Source organism: Asparagus officinalis, chromosome 3 (genome assembly GCF_001876935.1).
Source record: "Asparagus officinalis chromosome 3, Aspof.V1, whole genome shotgun sequence".
NCBI classification, from domain to species: domain Eukaryota; kingdom Viridiplantae; phylum Streptophyta; class Magnoliopsida; order Asparagales; family Asparagaceae; genus Asparagus; species Asparagus officinalis.
Genome location: NC_033796.1, coordinates 105,299,190 through 105,304,689, shown reverse-complemented (window position 1 = coordinate 105,304,689; position 5,500 = coordinate 105,299,190). Strand labels below are relative to the sequence as shown.

General features: G+C 39.0%; 1 non-coding gene and 1 pseudogene across 1 annotated transcript; both read left to right on the top strand.

Moving 5' to 3' along the window:
* TRNAQ-CUG lies at positions 643-714 on the top strand. The gene has a single exon. It is a non-coding gene; the product is annotated as a tRNA-Gln (tRNA).
* LOC109835539 overlaps positions 1,938-5,500 on the top strand; it is a 4,156-nt pseudogene continuing 593 nt past the window's right edge.

Genomic DNA, 5,500 nt, shown 5'->3' with positions numbered 1-5,500 from the left:
CGGGAAGACTCCTTTGGAGCGTTGGTTTGGTTTGGAGGCTAGTGACTATGAGTCGCTTTGGATATTCGGGTGTCCAGCTTATTATCATGTCAGTGATGGCAAATTAAATCCGAGAGCGAGGAAAGCAGTCTTTGTGGGATTTAGGGATGGAGTCAAAGGCTTCAAGTTATGGGATCCACAGGACAAGAAGATAGTTATTAGCAGAGATGTCACATTTGACGAGGCGTACATGATGAGGCCTCGAGCCCCTCAGCAGGTGGAGGGAGACCAGACAGGAGAGATATCGCAGCAGGTGGAGGATGATGTGACTCCATCCACTCCAGAGAACACTGTATCCATTGAGGCTCCTACAGAGGTGACACTGGGATAATCTGTTACAATAAGGTTTTAAAATACATATGCTAAGTTTTGTTGTGGCATCTATTCGGTTTTAAAATACATATGCTAAGTTCTGTTGTAATTACAATTTGAATATTGATAGGATAGTTCAAACTATATAGGGGTAAATTTGTCTACAGAAAGCTTTCCTGAACTCGTGCTTTTAAAGGGAGTATGATAAATAAATAGATTATGATATTCGAAGTTGTACTAAATTTTTGCGAACATAATACATATTAAAATATTTCTACCAAAGCACGTTCTGGTTCCATGGTCTAGCGGTTAGGACATTGGACTCTGAATCCAGTAACCCGAGTTCAAATCTCGGTGGAACCTTTTTTGTTTTCTTCAAAACTTTTCCTTTGCAATCATCTGAAGGGGAGCTTAATCGTGTACGTGGGCGGGTTTTGCTTAGTATTTCGCTTCACCTACTGGAACTGCATACCTTTCGTTTCCACAAAGTGCTGCTTAGACATTTTTGGTGCCCATTTTTTAATCCGTCAAAAAAACTTGGAGATAAAAGTTGCATTCGTAAGTCAGATATTTTTGTTTTTTACTCAGCCAAACATGTCGATTATAATCCACTCAAAAATAGCCAAGAACCCTAGATTATTTTTTAGTGAATTATAAATCAAATAATCCACTCAACCCATGCAAAAATAGATTATAATTCACTTTGGCCAAGTTGCCAAACATGCTCTAAGAATATGATTTGGCAGTGAAAGCTCATAATTCATATCCGCAACAAGATCAAAGGATGCACATCAGATAAGGATATAATATATATTAAAAAAATATTGGTAACAGATAAACTGGAAAATATACAGGTCATTAATACACAAATATTCAAATGAATCAAATTTCTCTAATGAGAATTCATCAGGTCATATAATCATTTCCTCACTTAAAGTGTGTTTGAATTTTTCTATTAAAAATGAAGAATAAGAAGAGAAATTAATAATTTTAAATAGTTCAATTGAGTGTCATTCCGATGTATTCTAGTCGGCTAGGACGCTCGGCTCTCACCCGAGAAACCCGAGTTCAAATCCTTTTTTTTAAATACTTTTTTAAACGGCCTATTTCATGACTAAAGTTTTTTTTATCCTTGGAAGAGAACTTTGATCCAAAACTTGAGAGTATATTCAAGAAACATGTTAGTTGCATTGATCTAATGTCAATAAATCCAAAGCATATGCAATAATCTAATCTCACTTTTGATCTTTCTAATTAGCAAGCCAAGATCAGGCTTAGCTTTCTAATTAGCAAAGCTAACATCAGAATTATACTAACTGAGAAGTTCGACGTAAGAGTTGCCAAAATGAATGCACAGCATTTAGCTCCCAATATATAGGAAGCGAAGGTTACTCTAAATTCCAAAATCTAAGTTTCTTTATATTTGGAGCAACATTTAGTCAAGGAGTAGGTTAGATTACTTTGACTCAATAACTAGGAAACTAACTCGAGTGTGCTTGAAACGATATGTAGATGTTGTTTTCTAGTTTCACTTTATTTATAACTTTCATGTGGTTTTCAATTTTGTGAGGATTATGAATGATTCGATGCAATTATTATTTGGTAAAGCTGGGAACTTTGCAATTGTTAACTTGATTATCAGCAAGTACTTTGAGATTGAATTTAAGCCCCGTTGCTTGCATGCTTTCATTAAAGGAAGCCAAAGGCGTGTAATTTAAGCCTTATAACTGTTGGCTTCCTAGATGAATAGAGAACTGATTCATCCACGTAGACGTTTCAAAATAAAGAATAAGCAAAGAATTAACTTGATGTATCACTTTATTTTATAATACACCAAGCTATTGAAGAAATTACAGAAACTCAGAAGAATCAGGCAAACCAGGCGGCGGTCGACCGGTCCGGTCGACCGCATTCGTGCACAAAGCTTACTGTGCGTCAGGAAGGTGGTCGGTCGACCGGTGCGGTCGACCGAGGGGTTCTCTGGAGTTTGGGTTTTCTACTGGGAGCTGGTCGGTCGACCGGGCCGGTCGACCGGAATTGATCGCGGTCGACCGGTCCGGTCGACCGACGCTGTTTTGGACTGGGCTTTCAGGTTTTCGACCCGATTCGTTTTGTAAGTTCTATATATACCTAAACCTGTTTGTTTAGGGTAGAGGTTGGACGAATTTGAGCAGCCAAAGAGAGAGAATCATTGCATCCAATTGTGAGAGAGTTTTGAGAGATCTAGAGCTTTGTTTTAGGGTTTGGTCTGAGAGATTTGTAACCCTATTTGTATTCTCTTGATTTCTAGTGGAAGAACTCCCTCCTCCTTGCCCCGTGGACGTAAGCAACTTGCCGAACCACGTAAATTGTGTGTTCTTACTGTGATTGTGGTTTGCATATTGTTTGTGGTTTAGTTCTAGTTATTGTTCGTGTTGCCCTAGAAAGCTTCCGCCGCGCACAACAGAGACCACTACTTTTAATCTCAATCGTTGATTACTTACTATACGGTTATGATACAATCTAAATCTAACACTCACCATACCCCCGCGTATTGCACAATTTCCTAATTTGCACTCAAAGAAGAAATCACAACCACCAACTAGATAATCAATGGTTATGATTATGTAGTGGTCCCTCAACTAGTGGAGAGGATCCGAATGCATGTTTTTTGTAACACATTACCACATGTGAAATTTTGAAAAATACTATCCGTGAGTGAAAATAATGAATCACTCCTTCCAATGCTTTTTTAAAATGCTGATGCAGCGCCTACATGGCATCCCCATTTCTTAATTTTTTTTTCACCACTCAAGGCTTGGATCGAAGTAGCCGAAACATAAGTTAGTTTAGGAATAAAATTAGATATTATATTGAGTGGATATTCTTGACTTGTAAATAAAATCACGAAAGGTCTACTTTCTCTCTTCCTCACAATATTTATAATGACCATCCAAACCAAAAAATTAAATGACAAGGAAGAAATGACATCTCTATTCCTTTTAAATTTTTTTAAATAAATAAAAAAATATTACTTCCGCTACTTACTACTTTATAACTTAGAAAATTATTTATTTAATTTACTTCTTATTTCTTATACTTTTATACATTCAAACGGGCTATTACAATATAAGAAAACTTATTGCCAACTTATTTAATTCTAGTTAGGCCCGGCCACAGATGGCGTAATCAACTTTGGGCTCAGCTAGTTTGGTCCGGTCCATGGATGGCCTAATTAACACTACATTTTTTTGCACAAGGACAGAATCTTAAAACCTTTGACCTCGGAAATCAAAGCCGAAGGCTCGATGATAGGTCTTGCAAGCCTTGGCCCATTATGGAGAATCATGGCCCATTATAGAAAATTGTTCTCAGGTCGCATGCTGTCGCGAAATTTGGGGGTCGACTCTGCAAAAATGAATGATGACAACCTTTTGATCTTGCAAAAGATATCGCTCAGTTGAGCACACCTGCAAGCACGCTGACCTCCACAATCATTCTCTGTTTCTTAAATAGTCCTCCTATAGGGGTTATTAGAAGTAAAACCCTAACAACTTTCAAAATCACGCTAAACCCCGATAAATTTTGCAATTGCGGAAAACCCTATTAAGTTTTCCTCATTTTGCAGATAACCCCCCTTAATTAGAACAAAAAAAAAACAACATAATAGGCATTTTGAAAGTTACTGGGGATTAACTGTAATTTATCTGAAGATGTTAGTGTTTGTTTGTAAAAGTTATTGGGGGTTTAGTGCCATTTTGAAAATTGTTGGGGGTTTACTCGGTAATGCAATGAAAGTACTTGGAGGTTTAATGTAATCTACCCTTAAATATGGTTGTCTCTTTGTAAAGTACGTAATTCTTAACCCGTCAGCGCTCATGATCATGTTCCGTCTGCCAAAGCAAGGAACTCAAGTCATTTTCCCCTTGTCCGTAGGCAACATAATTACCAATTAGCTTGAGACAGTTCTTTACTTAATTAGTTTTTTTTTCAATATTAGTTCTTGAAATAATTGAAATTACAATGAGGTCCCCCAATTCTTAAGTCAGTTCAGATTTACTTCTTTCAGATCATTGAAATTGCTATCGGGTCTCCTAATTGTCGTAAGTTATTTCCAGTTAGTCCCTACTCCAGTCAATCATGGAAACAACAACTTGAGGGATTAGTCCGAAAACAAGTTACGAGCGGGGGGCGTAATAACAATTCCCATGGTTTGAGAGACTAATTTCAACATATTAAAGATTTACGATTGATACCGGAAAAAACCAACCAATCAGGACATTCGTTTCAACATGTTATCCTATATTTTCAGAGCTGTATGTTTGGAATAAGGCCCCACGTGAAATTGCAACAAAACAAGCACCGCCCGTACCGACATAAAACTAACTTGAATCAACACATGCAACTTCAATTGCAATGTCGCAAACCAAAATCTAACCATCGCACTCTTCAGAAAAAAAAAATACAATAAAATAAAATTGCACCCTCCTTTCGCTCTATTGACAAATAACCTATTCTCCCTCAATCAAACAACATCAAAAAAAAAAAAAAAGGTAAAAAGAGGTACACAAAAAAACTCAAAAGCTTCAATGCATTTGAACATAGCATCACCCCCATGCCTCCGCCTTCCAAAGCTCTCCTCTTCACCTTCCTCGTTCCGATCCTCCTCATCCTCCCGTCTCCAACCCACCAAACCCTAAACCCTCGTCTCCTCGACCAACTCATCAAGGACTCCTCAATCCCCTCCTTCCCCTGTCGCCACAAACCTCCCGCTCTACAGAATCACCTCCCCTCAACCTCTCCTCCGTCTCCGCCCACGTCTCCACCTTCAGAGCCGACAGCCTCCGTCGCCACGGCGCGCGGATCGAGCAGCTCACCATCTCCCCGGGATCCATCTTCATCCACCCCCACGTCAAGAGGCTCCTCATAGTTCACCAGAACCTCAACAACCTCTCTTACATCTACAACACCGAGAACATCTCAGGTTAGTTGATTGCGTACCGGCCCCGGCCCCGGCCGCGTGCTTAATTATCGCCAAATTGTTTGCAGATAGACCCCCGGGTGAAAATTTTTTGACCCTCGTCAGGGGGCCTATCTACATGTGTATACGTAGACGAATGAAAAGAGTTCATTAATTTTCCTGACACAGGTTATGATTTGGCTTCTCCGG